This window comes from Amphibalanus amphitrite, unplaced genomic scaffold, assembly GCF_019059575.1.
Source record: "Amphibalanus amphitrite isolate SeventyFive unplaced genomic scaffold, NRLGWU_Aamphi_draft 000006F_arrow, whole genome shotgun sequence".
Taxonomy (NCBI): domain Eukaryota; kingdom Metazoa; phylum Arthropoda; class Thecostraca; order Balanomorpha; family Balanidae; genus Amphibalanus; species Amphibalanus amphitrite.
In genome coordinates this window covers 2,317,408-2,336,434 of record NW_024881502.1, presented here as the reverse complement: position 1 = coordinate 2,336,434, position 19,027 = coordinate 2,317,408, and the positions used below count along the sequence as shown (strand labels likewise).

Sequence of the window (19,027 nt, the reverse complement as noted above, 5' to 3'; positions counted from 1 at the left end):
TTTTTCTAATTCACTCAGATTAGTTGGATATGTATTTGTGTAAATAAAGCAACAGTAGTTAATATAACTCAAGAAAAGAGAATGATACAACAACAAAAGGTGTTTTGAGCTCAAGAGGTACTTCAGCCTATTCATGATTCCGATGTTCCTTGACAATATGGTTTGAAGTTTGGCTATATGTGATTTCCACTTAAGATTTTCATCAATAAATACACCAAGGTATTTAACGGTATTAGCACGAGCAATTCCAGCACCATCAATTTGAATTGATAGTTCGAAATCTGTTCGCTTATTAGCATATATCTGATAATACGATTTATCAGAATTTAAGGACAACTGGTTAGAAGCGAACCATTCAGCAACTTTAGGCATTAGTATATTTAATCTGGCTTGAAGTACGTTTTCATTTTCACCTTCTATAAAAATGGCAGTATCATCCGCATATAAAAGTACAGATATGTGGTCATCACATATGGAGATAAAATCATTTATGTACAATATAAAAAGAAGTGGACCTAGAATAGATCCCTGTGGTACTCCGATGTTTATCGGAAGAATAGATGATTGAGTATCATCAATTTGTACACATTGAGTGCGTTCATTTAGGTATGATTTTAACAACATATGCGCTTCATTGCATACACCATATTTATACAGTTTGCACAGTAATATTTCGATATCCACCGTATCGAATGCCTTGCGGAGGTCAAGGTAGATTCCACATGTGCTTTGGTTGTTTTCAAGAGCACTTACAATTTTTTCTTGGAGAATTACGATAGGCATGTAGGTACTCATACCTTGCCTAAAACCAAATTGATTGTCGCAAATGATGTTATTTTGAGTCAAATGTTCACCTAATCGAGCATAAATCACTTTTTCTAATAATTTCGAGATAACCGGGAGTAGCGAAATTGGTCGGTAATTGTTGAATAACTGTTTATCCCCAGACTTAAAGATTGGTTTTACAACAGCTCTTTTTAATAGAGTGGGGAACACACCTTGATCAAGGCAGAGATTCATGAAGTGTACAATCTCAGTAAGTATTGATGCATACGTTAATTTAAATATCTTAGTATTAATGTTGTCATGGCCACTTCCCACATTACGCATACTGTTTACGATCTTCTTTACTTCATCTTCGTTCGTGGCAGAGAATCGATGAAGTGGTATTCCCACAAAGTTAGGGAGGTTATCAATTGGGTTGCATTCAGTATCTCTTATTTTACTTTTCAGCTCCTTTCCAATGTTCGTGAAAAATGTGTTAAACTTATCAACTATGTCTTTAGTGTCTTGCACTACGCCTCTGTTGGTTTTGAACGCATTAGGCAATTTAATGTTTTCGGTGGAGCCCGTGGACAATTCTTTGATGATATTCCACGTGTTCTTAGAGTCCGATGTTTTAAGTTTAGCTTCAATATATGCTTTCTTTGCCTCTCTTATTATTTTCACAAGTAAATTGCGATATCTGCGATACTTGTTGGTATTTTCAAGCGCCGGCTCTTTGTTTTTTGACACAAACAATTCATTTTTTTCTGGCTGACTTGCCATTTTTTTTTACAGAAAATTTAATTTTTTAAAATTTTTGAACAAAAAACGACCGGTAGAATCACAATGGCTGCGCTTGCCGACGCACTCTGGAGAGCCCCTGTGCAGACGCTCGTCGCTCATGATCATAAAAAGGTTAAACGCTCAGCTTAAGCGAATCACCTTGCTGAAACTTTCATTCACGCATGCATGCAGAGGTTCTACCTGCATGCACGGGTGTACAGAGGTCTATGGTTCTACGTAAAATGCATAGGGCTTATCCCAGCCGCCGATTGAAGCTAAGTAGGGCTTTCAGCGGAGAGTGAATGTCGGAAGTGTGAATCGGAAGTAATTCATCTTTGCTCCAGTGAGAGGAGGTGTAGTGTGAACAAAAAGTTTCTCGTTTTTCGTGTGTAGGGAAGCGCTGCAAACGCGAAGAAAAGACGTCTAACGGAACCAAAATTTCGCACGGCATAGCGGCAAGGGATCCTTTAGCGATAGGCTTGGGACTTCCAGGCCATTTTAGGCCACTCAGGGTCAGTGTGGGCTCTCAGAAGCCTGCTTAGGATCCTGAAAATCGGCGCTGGTCACCCCAAATAGTTACGTGTACATATGTGGTGCTTTAGGGCTTTCCGAGCCCAAGGTGGGACCCTCAGAAGCCAGTGTGGGCGGCTCCGGCGGCGGGCGCTAAGAGACCAGGCCCAGGGTGAGCAGGGAGCCCTCAAATAGCAGTGTGAACCCTGGAGGTCTGTGTCGAATCCCTAAGGACCCTACATAGGGACATAAGAAACATGTGCTGGGACCCTCGGAGGCACACCCGAGTCGTGACCCCTAAACTGCAGGCTTAGGCTCAGCAAAATCTGTCGCCTCAAAAGCTCGGCTGAGCTATCGGAGGGCTAAGGTTCTCAGAAATATTTGAAAGTATCCTCAAAGATCCGTGTGGCCCTTCAGAGGTCTACGCATGTGTAAGGTCCTCAAAGATTCCTGTATGGGCCCTCAGAGAATATGAACACCAGTGGGACTCTCAGAGGCCGGTTTGGGCCCTCTGAAGGCTTCTTAGAGCACAGTGGAGCTCCTTCGGAGCCTGTGTGAAAAGCAAGCAGTCATGAACCCTGTGGCACTTGAACGGTACTTGAGTCTGTCGCAGACATTTGACGAGAGTTGAGAAAGGCCCGAAGATTCAGTGTCACGCTTTGAACACAAATTTTGTATCAGCACTTCAAAACTTAATGAAAATCAGCTATAAAATGTAATAAAAAATCAACGAGGAACATGAAATGAATCACAGTATTGACACTTCCGAGTCTGGAGTCGGTGTTTTGACGATGTTGGCGACTGCGACTCCGACTCTGGCTTGAACGAGTCTGACCTCACAGGCATTCTCAGAAAGGTACCCCCATTTTTTCCCGACTCCAAAATCTCATCGGATCTGTATCGATCTCAGGGGGTGCCCGGTCCGAGGTTGGGGGGGGGGGGGGCAAGCTGCCCCGCTTGCCCCCCCCGTGGCGACGCTAATGGATTTTAGCATTTTAATATTAGCCCTATGGGCGTTGCATGGAAAGAATGGGACCAAAAGTCGGCAGTGCCCCCCCCCCCGCCCCCTTAACCCTCGCCCATGTAGGGGGGGTTGGTGCAACCCCCCCCCCTGAGGTTTTTCGGAAATAGTGCAAAAACGGCGGCGCGCAGCGCCGCCAAATTTTGGGTACCTTATGGGGCAAACCTTGCGCATCTTGTGATAAAACAAATTTGACCGGGTCATGTCAGGTCACGGAGTTATGACGTCACAAAGGGAACAGCCTCCGGCCGGATTTTCACAAACTGAGTGCCAACGCCCGAGGTTTCCTGCCGGTGGTACGGAGATCGGTTGATGGATCGTGATGAAACTTCCCATGCATGTTGGGGCAAGTATTGGCTATCATATGGTATAAGAAACTTGACCGGGTCAGGTCAGGTCACGGAGCTATGACGTCACAAGAGGAACAGCGTCCGGTACTATTTTTGAAAAGCGCCCGAACCACTATTTTGCTAATTCTTGTCACCTCAATGGGAATATGCAGCAATATTAGCTTCTATAGGGATCAAATGGACCTCCCAAATCCAAAAATACAATCAGATTTCAAAAATTTAAATTTTGATTTTTCGAATTTCTGCCGCCGACTGTGACCTTGCCGACTTCCGGCGCTCCCAACGCGCCATTTTTAGAGCTAGGGAAACGAAATACATACCAAACGATAGAGAATTGATCAAGGAACACGATAGTGAAGGTTTCAAGTCGATATCTCCTACCGTTTTGCCGCAATCGCCGCCGAAAGTTGAAAAAAGTCTATTTTTCCGAAAATTTGACCTTTGACCGGTCAAAAGTAGGTCAAATGTTGACCTAGGACCAAAAAATATACCACCAATCGCGAGATCTCGGCGAGAGCAATCCGTTGGTCTTTTCCGCTAAGCTCTACGACGCTCCGTTTTCAAACGCCAAGGGGGGGGGTTGCACCAACCCCCCCCCCCTGCATGGGCGAAGGTGGCAGATCGCCGTTTACGGGCGAGGGTTAACCCGCGCGGGGCTGGGGGGGGGTAAATTTTACCCCCCCCTCGCGAATTTTTGCGATATCTCAAAAACGGCGGCGCGCAGCGCCGCCAAACTTTCAGTACCTTTTCTTACATCAATTTGACACGTTCCCTGAAAATTTGAGCGAAATCCGTCGGAAAATTTTTGAGAAATTGACGTTTTAGTGACGTCATGTTCGCCATTTTCGCCTCAAAAACGGCAAAAGTTCAAACGCCGCTAACATCTTCATTTTTAAAGGAATCAAGACGTAACAAAAAAGGTTATACGTAATTTTACTTTGTCTATCAAATGGCTATCTCGGTTTTTTGAAAATTTTGGATTTTGGCCTAAATTTTTTCAAAAAACTGATTTTTTTGGGAAAATCATTATAAAATCCAAAATTTTGAGTCTATCAAAAAAACCGGAATATATGTCAGAGAAGTGGTCTATGTGCACCTACATACCAAATTTTAGAAGAATCGGTTCAAAAATGTGGGAGTTATTCAAAATTTTATGACGTCACGACACACAAAATTTTTGAAAAATGACTTTTTTGGAAGTTCTAGACCTCGTACGGAAACAAAAATAGCACCATTCGATTCGCCGTGAAAAACTGCATCAGATAGACACCTTTTTAGGCCTTAACAACCAACTTCAAAATTTGACCTCACTTGACCTGACCTTGACCTGACCTCGACCTGAAATTCATCCAGAGGTGGTCCATATCACTTATTGAGTGTGCCTATTGAATTCTATGAGTAAAATGACCCATAAAACATGTGTCGCACATGCCCTTTTCTATATCTTGTTTTTTGGTGACCTGACCTGACCTGACCTGACCTTGACCTTGACCTCTGAATGATATTGTATGCAACGAATATTGTCTTGGTAGCCTAAGAACACGTTTTGGGCGATCAGTCTCAGTCCATGACTCCATTCTTCGGCAACTACGGTGCAAGGCCGATACTGTAGAAACTTGCAATTTGTACCCTTGACCTGACCTTGACCTTGACCTCAAACTTTAAATTAAGTACATGTTTTTAGTAGTTCGTGATGAGAGCTTTCGATTGGCGTTTGAATTTTCCAAATCGGACCATTAGTTCGGGAGATAACAGGGGGGGTAAAATTTACCCCCCCCCCCCCAGCCCCGCGCGTTCGGCTGGAGACCCCAGCCCCGCGCGGGTTAATTGAAGGTGTTCCGCCGCTACTGGTCATACGTAAATGTCATACACTGGTGACTTCTTCAGGTCTTGAGAAGATGCATATGCTGGTAATGCGGAGTTATGAACGACATTTGATTTTGACTTGGTTGAGTTTGACGAGTTTGACGTGTCATTTTTGTCCGTATGAGGACTTCATACACTGTTTCAACTGTCTATGGCTTAATTCAATCGAACAGCAGTGAATCATGTAGGTCGTTTACCCACCCTTTGTGCCTTGGCGTTTTAATTTTCCCAGTAGGGTAGCCTGGGGCAAGACGCCCCAGATAATTTATTTTGCTACATATCTCTTGTCCCACATCATCTGGAAGGTCAAATTTGTGCTCAATGCGTTCTTTGGACATTTTACTTTAAATTCTACCCCTCAAATTCATTTACTTATGATCGGACTCCCAGCTAGGAAGTGATTTCTAAAACAACTGCAAATGGGGCATTTTGCCCCAACCCCAGGGCAAAACGCCCCACGGCCTGGGGCAAGAAGCCCCATACTCTAAATTAAAGATTTAACATGGTAGTTGAATAAATCTTATATGAGAGGTTCGTTAGACCTCTGGAGGCACGGCACTGAAGTTAGCACCTATCCTATCAGGTGTTCAGTTATGACGCTATTGTATGAGCAGGTTTTTCACCTGCCTCATAAGGCCAAATAATACATTATTGCAATGCAAATGTTAACCAAATACTTTCTTTGCCATCCAGTTGCTGAGAAAAATGCATATAAATGCATAAGAACTCACCGTTCGCCAGCTACCGAACATTAGGAAGTGGGTAGTCCGAACAACACGTGAGGTAAAACGCCCCATGGGGCGTTTTGCCCCGCGACCTTCTGGGGCGTTTTACCCCATTACGTAGTTCGGTCAGAGAACAACGCCTTGCGCTCCAGCAAGACATAATTTAACATGAACCAACCCGGCATTATAAGCGTTAGACAATAATTGTTCAAAATACATAAAAGTCGTTAACCTGATGTGGACCACAAAAGAACGCCATGATTAATAATCAGACAACAAAACATAAAAATCACTCTAAAAACACATTTTTGGCTATATATTCCTAAAGAGCTATCACAATTTCTTTCCAGTCTGCTCAGATAATGATCATATAGTGCACGTTTTATTGAATAGAGGATGTTTCCCCAGAACCTTGCCAGTTCCGAGAAACATCGGTGAGGCGTTTTACCTCGGCGGGGCGACTTGCCCCGGTCTACCCTACCATGGGTAAGAGGACGCCCATTTGGCCATTTGTAAACGTTTCAAAAAGTGAAGAAAAATATGGTTTGTTTAGGTATCATGCTAGGTCTTTATCCTCTCACCGTGGAAAGCCAAATTCAAATGAATCAGGTTGTGGCAAAAATTACTTACTCTTTGCGTGCCAAGATAAGCGAGCTTTGCTTAGTTTCCCTTCAAAGCATGGGCGTTCTACCACCTTCTTCCCTGATTACGCTGGTCATGACGTCACATGAGACACTGATCCAAGGCCGTGTATGTCTACTCGCTGTTCGTGTTCGTTCAGCAAAAATGATTATCTGTGGTTGCCTGTCGCCCGCTGGGCCATGTACTAGTTCCAGGTGCCGTCACCAGGTGTCGCGCACAGTCTGCCGTACAGCGGCGCCATCTGCACAGCGCTCTGCGGGCGCGGCGCCGGCCGGTGCTCGCAAGTCCAGCGCGCTGCGCGGGCTCGCTGGTTCACCCCGCAAGCCGCCGCTGCACTGTCCGCTGACCGGCGCGGAATAGCGCGGAATGTCCCGCTCCAGCCGGCGCAGCGTGCTCTGCTGTCGGCAACTGACCGGGCTCTCGGCTTAGCCGGGCGATGTCGCCACTCAGTGGTACCGGACGCCGATGGAAGCGGCGCGTGCACACTGCACAGTCCGCCGCGCGGCAAATCCCCAGGCGGCGCCTGGATAGGTAGGTACTCAATCTCCCTAGGTGGCAGCTCGGTGCGCCCGCCGGCGGCTGCGGGACCCCGGGGACGAGCTGGACTGGGCGACAGCTGGACTGGGCTGACAGCTGGACTGGGCTGACAGCTGGACGGGGGTAAATTGAGGCCAATTGAATCGAGCTCAGCTGAACTGAGCTGCGCTGCCTGGAGCAGCGTGTGACCAGCCGGGAACCCGGGACGACATGACTCCGGCGCCGTCCCATTACGGTCCGGTCAGAGGTCGGCGTGCAGTCGGAGGTCGGCGTGCGGTCGGAGGTCGGAGGTCGGAGTACGGTCAGAGGTCGGAGTGCGGTCGGAGGTCGGAGTACGGTCGGAGGTCGGAGTACGGTCGGAGGTCGGAGTGCGGTCGGAGGTCGGAGTACGGTCAGAGGTCGGAGTGCGGTCGGAGGTCGGAGTACGGTCGGAGGTCGGAGTACGGTCGGAGGTCGGCGTGCGGTCGGCGGTCGGAGTACGGTCGGAGGTGGGCGTGCGGTCGGAGGTCGGCGTGCGGTCGGAGGTGGGCGGTGGGCGCCGCTGGCCGTGTCGGTCCGTTTTTGCCGGCCGGGCCGCGGTCCGTGTGACACGGCGCCCCGCGGCCGGCCACAATGGGCCGCTCGCCGCGCGCCGCTCGGGCGCCGATCGGCCTTTGTGTCGGATTTATGGGCCGGGCTCACCGGCGGGAGGTGGCCGGTGGACAGCGCCGGGCCTGGGGGAGGTGGCCGGTGGACAGCGCCGGGCACACCGGCGGGAGGTGGCCGGTGGACAGCGCCGGGCTCACCGGCGGGAGGTGGCCGGTGGACAGCGCCGGGCCGGCGGGAGGTGGCCGGTGGACAGCGCCGGGCACACCGGCGGGAAGTGGCCGGTGGACAGCGCCGGGCCGGCGGGAGGTGGCCGGTGGACAGCGCTCAGTAACCCTGTCCACCGTCCGCCGACCGCAGTAACCCTGTCCACCGACCGCAGTAACCCTGTCCACCGTCCGCCGCCCGCACTAACTCTGTCCACCGTCCGCAGTGTCTACCGTCCGCAGTAACCCTGTCCACCGCCCGCCCGCAGTAACCCTGCCCACCGGTAACCCTGTCCACCGGTAACCCTGCTCACCGCGCCTCTCGCTGCGCCGGCCGTCTCCGGTTCGTGACCGGACGTAAACGAGGCTCGGCCTAGTGCCGGCGCACGCACGGCTGGCGCTGGCCGGAGAAAACGGGTCACCTCGGCCCCGCCCCCCTCCCCGCGCCGCCCGGCTAGCCGGGGCTCTACACCGCCGCGCCGGCCGCCCGCTGGTTCCCGCGATCGGCGGGCGCACGTCCGTGGCTGCCCCCGCCGGCCGGCGCCGCACCAAGGCGTCCGCCGCGCGAGGCGAACTGCCGACATTGCCGAGTGAATGTGCCGCTGCTGCGCGCCGCGTACATATGTCAGATGGTGTGCATCCGCGGCTAATGTCGGGCCAATGGCTAATGTGGCTAATGGGCTAATGTCGGGCTAATGTCGCTGCGCATGCCATCCGATCACTGGCGAGCCCCGAGCAGCTCACTGAGGGCCGGCGCGCTGCCGCACAGCCCTGCCTGCTCCACTGAGGGCCGGCGCGCTGCCGCACAGCCCTGCCTGCTCAAATCGGGCTCTCACTGAGGGCCGGCGCGCTGCCGCACAGCCCTGCCTGCTCAAATCGGGCTCTCACTGAGGGCCGGCGCGCTGCCGCACAGCCCTGAATGCTCCAGTCAGGGCTCTCAGGGCCGGCGCGCTGCCGCACAGCCCTGCCTGCTCAAATCGGGCTCTCACTGAGGGCCGGCGCGCTGCCGCACAGCCCTGAATGCTCCAGTCAGGGCTCTCAGGGCCGGCGCGCTGCCGCACAGCCCTGCCTGCTCCGTGGGAGCCGTGCCATCCAGCAGTGGCGCGATGCATCATTTCATGGTAGGTACTGGTAAGCCGATTAGCCGAATAGCTGGCCCGCCGGCTGACGGGCTCAGTGCTCGCTGACCTCGCTGACCTCGCTGACCGCGGCTCGCTGACCTCGCTGACCGCGGCTCGCTGACCTCGCTGACCGCGGCTCGCTGACGGGCTCACCTGTCGCAACCGCACCGACAGCGGCACAATGCCGGCGGGGGGGGGGGGGGGGGGCTCGCACCCCGCCGCCGCGTCCGGTCACCCTGACACCCCCAGATAAAACGGACACGACATCTTGAACGGCCCGGGGTGGGGTTTATCCTTTCGGAGGTGCATAGTCCTATTTGGTCTCATGTTAGGTACTTTTTATCGGGAGCAAACCACAAACAGTTACTACTGCTGAAACGAATAATGCAGTTGTTACAAGAGGTATATTTGCGTGCAGTATGACTGTAACTCCTTGGCACATTTAGTACCTATTGCACTATGTTTGCCTTTGGGCGTTTACTCAGAAGTTAGTAGGTATGGATTGTCCTTGTAGTTTGAAGCGTGGGTCTCTCCTGCTGATTCGTGCTGTTGGTCTGTATAGCCGGTCAGATGGGCGGCGGTGGCCCCCGCCTGTCTCGGCTGCAGCGGCCTCACATTTTGTATTTGTATTTGTATTTGTATATATACCTAGGTACTGGAAACTCTCCACAGGTGGCTATTACGAGCCCAGTTAACATGGCGATGCATTGTCAGCACAACATACATTTCCAAACACACATACATGTAATGAAAGTAACAGCGTTGAAAACAAGCAGATAAGGAGGGTATTTGTCACTGATCCAGCCTGGTCATAAGCTGGCGACGTGAAGTGGAAAGTGTAGTCACACGCGAAAGTTTATTCCACGACACGGCGGCTCGGTAAGGAAAAAGTCGCCGCGCGGTCGTCAGCTGGAGGCGAGGGGGCACGAGTACCGCAGCGCCGGCGGCGGTGGCTCGCGTTCGACGCGAACACACTGTTTGGCGAGGTCCTGTCTGACAGGACAGGACATTGGTTCTACCCGCCCGCCTGTCTCGGCTGCAGCGGCCTCACATTGGTTCTGCTGCCCGCCCGCCTCTGTCGGCTGCAGCGGTCTCACATTTGTTCTGCTGCCCGCCCGCCTCTGTCGGCTGCAGCGGTCTCACATTGGTTCTGATACCCGCCCGCCTCTGTCGGCTGCAGCGGTCTCACATTGGTTCTGTTGCCCGCCCGCCTCTCAGCTGCAGCGGCCTCACATTGGTTCTGATACCCGCCCGCCTCTGTCGGCTGCGGCGGTCTCACATTGGTTCTGCTGCCCGCTCCGGTCACCGTGATGGCGCCATTAGCGGCGGCGCCTTTGGGCCGCGCCTTCCGCCGCCCACCTCCGTCCCGTCTCCTTCCGACAATCCTGTCAAGGGAGCGGCGCCCCCTCGCGCCGTTTTTGCGCGCGCCGCGCCGCGCCGACTCAGTTTGTTGTTGCGCGCGCCGCGCCGGCTCAGGCTGTAGCTTCTTTGCATGCTGATGGCCGGCGTTGCAGGCCCCCTGTCCGCTGGCGCTGCGGGCGGAGACTCGCGGCCCTCTGACCGTTCGTTCCGCAGCGGCGTCGTGCCTCTGGCGGTCTCTGCAGCCGGCCGGGCGCCACTGGCTCGGGCATCGCTGCTGAATCCTCTGTGACTTGTCACCGCTGACCTCTGACGGCCCGGTGTGACCCGTCACCGCTGACGAACCGGCCATAACACGCCCAGCCCGCCGCCAGCAGCGGTCCGAGCAGCCCCGCCCGCCGTCTATCCGACTCGACCGTCAGCCCGGCTGACGGGCACTGCCTGTCACCAGCCGGACTCGGAGCCAGGCCTCGAGTTGACACTCACACGCACAGCTTTCACGCCTGTGACGCGGCCGGCAGACGGTGCCACCTGCTGCGATCTGGTGACATCGGGCCACAGCCAGAGGCGAAAGGTGAACAGCGCCGCCCGGGGCGCGGGTGGAGGTCGCCGGGACATCCCGTACCTACTGGGCGTGTTGGCCGCCGCGCTGGGGAGTGCCGCCGAGACGCGCCGCGCCGCGCCGCACCGACCTACAGTGTGGAGCCGGGCGGCGCCTTCAGCGCGCTGGTGCAGTGCCGCTGCCACCAGGGCTGCGGAGTCCATGGATTTTTGGGTGACTCCGACTCCGACTCGGATTCCGGCTTCGAAAATCGACTCTGACTTAAGCTCCGACTCCGGACGCTTCTCTTAAAATCCATATCATGATAGTTAAGTTCATAGTGGAGATGCTTTTATTTTGCCTGAAACGAGCCCTTGTGCGCTCCTAACTAGGCCTTGCATTGCAAATATGCTTTATAAATAACATATGCGGAATCAAAAAGCAGGCTCTGGCGATTTCGCAGTCTTCTGCTTCTTTCGCTAAAAACTTTGATCCAAAACAGGACTATGGCCTTTTTCGACAAAGTCTAATTTCGGAAGGTCAACGACCGTGGTATCGTCACTTAAACAGGTGTAGGGCATAACGTTGAGCCATGCAGCGTTAACTCCGACTCCGAGGTCGGGGTCGGTAATATTTGGGCAATTCCGGCTTCGACTCCGGGCAGGACTGTCGACTCCAACCGACTCCGACTCCGCAGCCCTGGCTGCGACATCTGCCCGTCTCCGGGACGGTGATGGCCCATCCCCCTGGAGCCGCAGCGGCGCTGCACTGGCGCGGCACCGGGCGCTGCTGGCCCGGCGCGGGGCCCGAGTTGACAGTGCAGCTTGTCATACATCCGACCGTCGACAGGCGCAGCCCTGCCCTGCGTGGGATAACCTGACCATATTGATGAACTCCCATTTGGCAGCGTCTGCCACTTTCAAATGCACCTGAGATGGTGAGACCTGCCAGTTATAAAGGCCATAGACGAGAGCCAGCCCGCTATCCGACAGTTGTTGGCCAAGAAGCCCGCGCGGGCCGGGGCGCTGTCCCACGTGTCGTCTTTTCCGTGACTTGTTAGACCTGCCTGAGCGTGGCCAGTAGCCGACTGTACCGGGTGGGGCCAGTGGCTGCCTGTACCGGATGGGGCTGCCTGTACCGGATGGGGCCAGTGGCTGCCTGTACCGGATGGCCACGTCCCCGTGCTACTGCCGGGGTTACCGCGCGGCCGCGCGCGTCCAGCAGTGACAAATTCAGCGGTGGCTCTGTGCGGACGGCTCACCTTGGGCCAGGCCGGACCGGTGAGGCCGGCGAGACGCCTCAGCTCGCCGAGCGGACCGAGGGCGGCGGCCGAGCGGCGCCGCGCGCCGCCGCAGTGTGCCGCGCGCCGCCGCCGCCGACGGGCCGCCGCAGTGCTCAGGTGTGTGGCCGCGCTGATTAGATAGTGGGCGCAGCTGATCAACAGCGTGTCACACTGGTGCGCGCGGCGCGCCGGGGACCTCCCGCCGCTCGGCAGCGGTCTGTGTGCCTGCCGACTCTGAGGGGCGCCCGGCGAGGCGCGCGTGCAGGGCGCTGCCCGGTGCCGGCTTCGGAGGCGGAGGACCTTGGCGAGATGGTGTAGAGGCGCCCGGAGCGCGGGCACTGGAGCAGGATGCGTTTGACGGCGCAGCTGCTGAGCGCGGCGCTGTTGGTGCTGGCCAGCCGCTCGGCGCAGAACCCAGGTGGGTGGGGCTGCTGAACCGGGCGGGCTGCTGAACCGAGGCACGGGCTGCGGAGGCGGGCTCCACTGCCACGCTCATGCATGCATAACTAGTTGGTGTGCCCTGGAGTGGGCTGGCTGGCTGGCCGGCGCTGTTTTAATGGTGTGTCAACAGAGAAAGGAGGTGCTAGTGGCCGGTTCGGTGAAGCCACACTGGGACGGTGCTCGGTGTTAAACCACACTCTGGCGACGCCCAGTGCTCGGCGTTAATCTAGGCACCTGTATACGGCCCTCGTCTCCGGCGTGGTTGATGCTCTTTTTTTTTAACAAAACCGATATTAGCTCGAGAGCTATGTTGTCAAATGGTATAAATTCATACCACAGAGATGCACAATGCTCCACTATTCCTATTGGGTCTATCATAAAATGAATTATACGGCAAGCATAGGCGGCGGAACGGGGAGGGCACCGGGGCACCGTGCCCCCCTTTGATTTTGGCATTTTAACATTAGCTCTATGGGCGTTGCATGGAAAGAATGGGACCAAAAGTCGGCAGTGCTCCCCCCCCCCTTAATTGAAGGTGTTTCGCCGCTACTGACGGCAAGTGTGGCTACAAAAGGCAAACGTTTGCTTTGAGGGCAAATATAAACTTTGGTGCATTGCTGCCAAAGAAAGTTGGGGCCTTACGCGCCTTGGTGTTGCGATTTCCGAGTGAACGATAACATAGTCTTCGAGCTATTCTCAGTTTTGTCTAAAAAAGAATACCTACCAGTTACCACGCAGTAAGACGAGGGCTGCAGGGGACAGTGGGGCAGAGGCCACCCGCGGCAAAGCGGCAATCCTTTGTTTTGGCCGTTTTAGCCCTGCAAACTGACGTCAGCTCCAGTCAATAGTCAATTATATGCTTTTCTTCGCGGTCGTTGGATTGAGCCAGACCGGGTTTCCGACCTGTCGCCATTTTTCTTTGAGAGACAGAAAGGAATATTTTCCCACGTTATTCTTATAATCCCAATATTCTTACGTTTTTATAATGCTATTTTATGCCATACTTGTTTGGAATTTTATTTGAGTGTTCTCATTTCTGCATTAAATATCGTACATATCCTCTGTCAATTTTCATTCGTTTTGCCCCACTAATAAGAGAGCTGAAAGATTTTTGTCTGGGATGGTATGCGCGGGGCAAAGTGAACGGGGCAGAATGGGCTAACTCCGTAAGCTGTCCTAACCTGGACAGCAAACGTTACTGATATTGAAACGTATCGTCATGCATTTATCTGGGCCACTTTTCGGTTTACATGAGTTACCAAAAAATGCAATTTAATGTTTTTTATGAATGTGCAGGACATTGTTTACCTGCAGGTGAACGATGTCAAATTTAACATACATCCTTTTTTAAATCTTTTTAGTTTTTTTTTTTTACCATCAAAAACTTTATTCCTACACGAGACAGCTATCCTGCATCGCTTTCATTGCCAGCGAACAGTGAAGTCCTGATCATAAGATAAACACGGGGCTGACCCCTTCAGCGAATCTCGCAGCGCCGTGCCGATCGGGTCTCGTTCCGAGTCCGATCGGCTCGCTGACTTCCGTTCTCAGAGCTCAGTGCAAACAGCCTGCAGATAGGAGCTGCGGACGGCTGACTGTACTCGGCGGTGCACAGTGATGCAAATGGGGTTCACGAGTGGCCATAAATACCCAAAAGTCAAGTTTACCAAATCGAGTTAATTGCGGTATGGCCGAGTAGACAAATGTTTGGGGCATCTGAAATCAAATGGTTTTCATGTTTTTGTCAAAACCGGCCTCGTGTATGATCGTCAGAAGTCGTGACATTTTCTAGGTCGTAAAATGACGGTCAGACACTCGCAAGTTCAAACGCCGCTGGTTTGCGTTCATTTCGTACAAATTGAAAAAATTATGCATGGAAATGATCCCCAAAGCCTTCTGCTTCTAATGCCGGGTCACAAAAAGCCGTATCTCATTCGCTTTGGCGGTAATCTGACTATTTATCATCATGTTGCAATCGCAGTTTTTTACTAATAAAAAAATGCTTTCGTTTCACCTACAGCACTTAACACAAAGTGTGCCCGTTAGTCCACCATACCATAGCCTTCCCTAATCATTTATGAGTCGCATCGTGAAAGAATTAAGGTGCTAGCACAGGGCTGACCGGCGCTACAGAGGTTTTTGTCCGGGCGGTCGGGCACTGCAGTGGGCGCGCAGTGGGCGGGTGGGTGCCGCCGCGCGGCGTCCGGGCGGCGCGGCGGCGCGGCCGCCCGGGCCGCCCGCTGCGCCGCGGTACCCGAACGTGCCGGACGAAAACTTCTGTAGCGCCGGTCAGCCCTGTGCTAGCGCCTTAATTCTTTCACTAGGCGACTCAGAAATGATTAGGGAATGCTATGCTATGGTGCACTAACGGGCACACACTGTGTGAAGTGCTGTAGGTGAATTGAAAGCAAATATTTTTGGTAAAAAGCTGCGGTTGCAACATGATTACAAATAGTTAGCTCACCGCCAAACCAAAATAGATACGGCTTTTTATGACGTGGCATTAGAAGCAGCAGGTTTCGGGGATCATTTTCATGTATAATTTTTGCAATTTGTATGACATGAACGCACGCTAGCGGCACTTGAATTTCAAGTACCTGACAGTCATTTTACGACATCGAAAATGTCTCGACTTCTGACAATCATACACGAGACCGGTTTTGACAAAGACATTAAAATCATACTTTTTCAGACACCCCAAACATTTGCCTGACTGACCATATTACGATTTATTCGATTAAGCGAACTTGAATTTTGGGCCTTTTTCGTATTTATGGCCACTCGTGAACCCCATTTGCATCACTGTGCGGTGACGAGGCTGCCGCCGCAGAGGTCGCCAGTCGGCCCCTATCGGGCCAGGAGTGTGTTGGGTCGCGCGTCACCGCCGTCCCGACGTACGTCACTGTCTGCTAACAATGATACTGAGGCCTGCACTTCAATAGGCGTGATAAAGCACGCCGTAACGCCCTGCCGCGGTGGGCGTCACCACCGCGCTCTTAGAACCCATGTCGCCACTTATTTATCGACTTGGACATCACAACCCATATTTAGCATTTAAAGTAAAGACGAGCGTAAACGTCTCTATGCGTCAAATACATACCTACCTCAGTTTGTCATGATACCGATTCCCGAACATAACTATCTGTAGGGGAGAGCGGGGCCAGTTGAACCACTTTTTATATATTGACATGCACAGCGAGATCTAGTTTTCATATCGAAAAATGCACAATGCCATGAAAAAATATGCTCTTTTGGCTTTACTTTAAGATATGTAAAATTATGTTTCAAACATATTTTGCTGCCAGACGCATGCTTATAAAACAGCTCTACGCCCGTTTCAAATGACCCCGATGCGAGGGTCAATTGAACCAGCCCATGGGGTCAATTGCACCTATCCTTAACAATGGGATGTTTTCCTCTTTAAGGCCACTTTCTTAAGGAGATATTTTGTCCGGCTTACTTTTCCAAATGCTACATTTAATAGGTCGTTGGAAAGCTAAAAGTGCAAAGTTCCTCATAATAGGTGACATAAAGTACATAGACTATGGTAAAATGGGCGGATGAGGAAAATGAGAAATATCTCAGGCTATAGTGTGCTTTCAAGCAAAAGGCTGGAGAAAAAGGGGTCAAAAATTGAGCTCTATTTAACTACTATTTCAGTTTAAAAGCTCATTTCAAAGGTGGACTATTCCCTTTAATGTTTACAGCCCCTGAACAATAACCATTGCAAAGGTCACCGGGGTCCATTGAAACGGCCTGTGGCCCTGTTTCAACTGACCCTCAGAGAAGCGTTTCAATTGACCCCATCCGCTCCCGCCATCTCGCACGCGCCGTAAAGCACATGTCAAACGAGCTGGAGGGACGGCATCATGCTGAATGAAGGGCCAAATAAGGTGTTATTCCGGAGCCAGGAGTTCTTCTTTCAGCAAACAAAGGTATATGAGATATCACAAAATATTCATGAAAACGATTTCTCCCAAACGCCCATCAAAAACACAAAAACAAGTGTCAAATCAAAATTACCGTCCGTTTGCCGCCCAAACGCCGTTGACAAATGAAGTGGTCGAGCGCGGATGCGCACTGGTGTCGGCAACGCCATATGTTGCATACTGTTGAAAATAAAGCCATGTTTCATCTGACCCCGTGTTTCAACTGGCCCCGCTCTCCCCTATCGTGGGTGAATGGGCGCTCACTTTGCGTAATCGGATGTAGGTAATAAAGATGACAACGGTGTAAACAATGCACTAAAATGTTCATTTTTCATGCATCATATGTTATAATCGGTTTGAGCATTGTTTCCCCTCCGGTCTGTGTTGGCCGCGATTTGTTTGTGGGTGGCGGAGTGCGCCGAGCGCGGCGGCCCCACGGGCTCAGTCTGGCCCCAGCCAGTCTGCCTCAGAGCGCGGTGGCCCCACGGGCTCAGTCTGGCCCCACCCAGTCTGCCTCAGAGCGCGGCGGCCCCACGGGCTCAGTCTGGCCCCAGCCAGTCTGCCTCAGAGCGGGGCGCCTGCAGGGCGGAGCACCGCCTCTCCTGTGTGGCTGCTGTCCGACCAGCCTGGTGTGGCTGGCCGTCCCGCCTGTCCGCCGGCCGTCCCGCCTGTCCGCCGGCCGCCTCCCCATTCCCCCCCCCCCTCCCCGACCGCCCGCCCGCCTCTCGCGGGTGATTTCCGTGCCACTGAGCGAGAGAGCGGAGTCGCAATGCGCGCCGCAGATTTGGCGTGTCCATTCCATTCATGCAACGTAAGCCGGCCTGCCTGGGCCATTATTGTTCCATTTGGCTGAGTGGTGCATTGTGCGGCGCCGACAGTTGGCGGAGCTGTGCGCCCGCACAGAGCGACTCTGCACGCAGAGCTGCCGAGCCGCTGCGGGAGACTCCGCCCGCAGGGTCGCTCTCTGTACGGGCGCGCCCTTCTCTGTGCTGACCCGAGCCGAGCTAAGCTCTCGGAAGCGGCTCTGTGGCTGCTCCCCCGGCTCGGCCGCTCGCGCGCACATCACGCACACGTGTGCGCTGTGCACACACACCGGCCCTCTGTGCGTCTGCAGGTGGTGTCACTCGAGGGCAGCGGCTCGACCTGACGCGCCGCTGCACCGTCACCGTCCTCTGCGTGCGCGTGTCCGTGTGTGTGCGTACCTCCGGCACGGAGCGCGCCCCAGGTCCGAGCTCTCCTCCACACTGCGTTAGCGCCCGGCCGCGGCCGTCTGGCCGTGTTTACCGGTCCAGTTGGACCGTCACGACCGGGCGCGGCCCAACGGGAGCGGCCCGGTGCCGGCTTCTCGTGACCGGCTGCATTTTCACAGTGACGCGGCGGGCCGGGCCAGGCCGGGCCGCGGTGCCGCTACAGGTACAGGCGCCGGTGTTTCCAATGCTTCTATCCACACTTCTGGCAATCAACTCCATAGCTTGACCTTGTTTAGAACAGCTTGTGAATCCATTCCACCCTTTGTCTGCACGTATTACACAGCGTCCGGCCGTCCGTTATTGGCCCCTCGCTGAGTGAGCTGCTGCTGACCATTCCAGGCGCTGGGTGGCGGCTCCGAGTGGCCGCTCCATTAGCCGCCCGTCACGCATTGTCGGGGCGTTGGTGGGCGGACCTCCGCCCTGACTCAACCCTCCGCGCCCCGCTGACCTCCGCCCTGAGCCGACGTGAGCCGACCCCCGCCACCTGAGCGAGTTTGAGTCACCGTCATGCCGTGACGCGCCGAACAGTGTGTGCCGCGCCGGGCAGTGTGTGCCGTGACGCGCCGGACAGTGTGTGCCGCGCCGGGCAGTGTGTGCCGCGCCGGGCAGTGTGCGCCGCGCCGGGCAGTGTGCGCCGCGCCGGGCAGTGTGTGACGCGCCGGGCAGTGTGTGCCGTGACGCGCTGCCTGTACAGGGGGACGCGCTGCCATGGGGTGGGTCTGGCGCCGGCCCGGACCGCGCCATTTGATTGAGCGGAGTGCAGCCGCAGGGCGCTGCGAGCGGGGCGTGCCGCCGGTATAGCGCGGTGATTCTGCAGCCCAGCCCAGCCCACCTCCCAGTGCACCGGCCGCGCGCGGCGCTCAGTCGCGGCGCCGGCTTTGCGCGTGGCCTATCGCCGTGTGTCGGCGCCGCTTATCTGACGCCGGCCGAAACTGCGCGCGCCCCGCTCCGCGCCTCCGTGTCCCATCACACTGCATACGAGTACACCTTTTTGCGTTGTTCGATGGCCAATCGTCATAACCATTTCGGCATCAGTTTGAACAAGCGTCATTCAGAATAACCCATCGGCGATGTGCATCACTGTTTGACGGTCGGCAAAACAGGCTGGACTCCA

At 54.0% G+C, this 19,027-nt stretch overlaps 1 protein-coding gene and 1 long non-coding RNA gene across 2 annotated transcripts in view; one reads left to right on the top strand and one right to left on the bottom strand.

Moving 5' to 3' along the window:
- Positions 1 to 19,027, top strand: part of LOC122377717 (laminin subunit gamma-1-like) — a 163,530-nt gene that overhangs the window by 124,621 nt on the left and 19,882 nt on the right. The window lies entirely within an intron of this gene.
- On the bottom strand, positions 1,577 to 1,845 carry LOC122377723. The gene is made up of 2 exons (XR_006255910.1): positions 1,786 to 1,845; positions 1,577 to 1,749 (listed from the first exon to the last, which is right to left on the bottom strand). It is a non-coding gene; the product is annotated as an uncharacterized LOC122377723 (long non-coding RNA).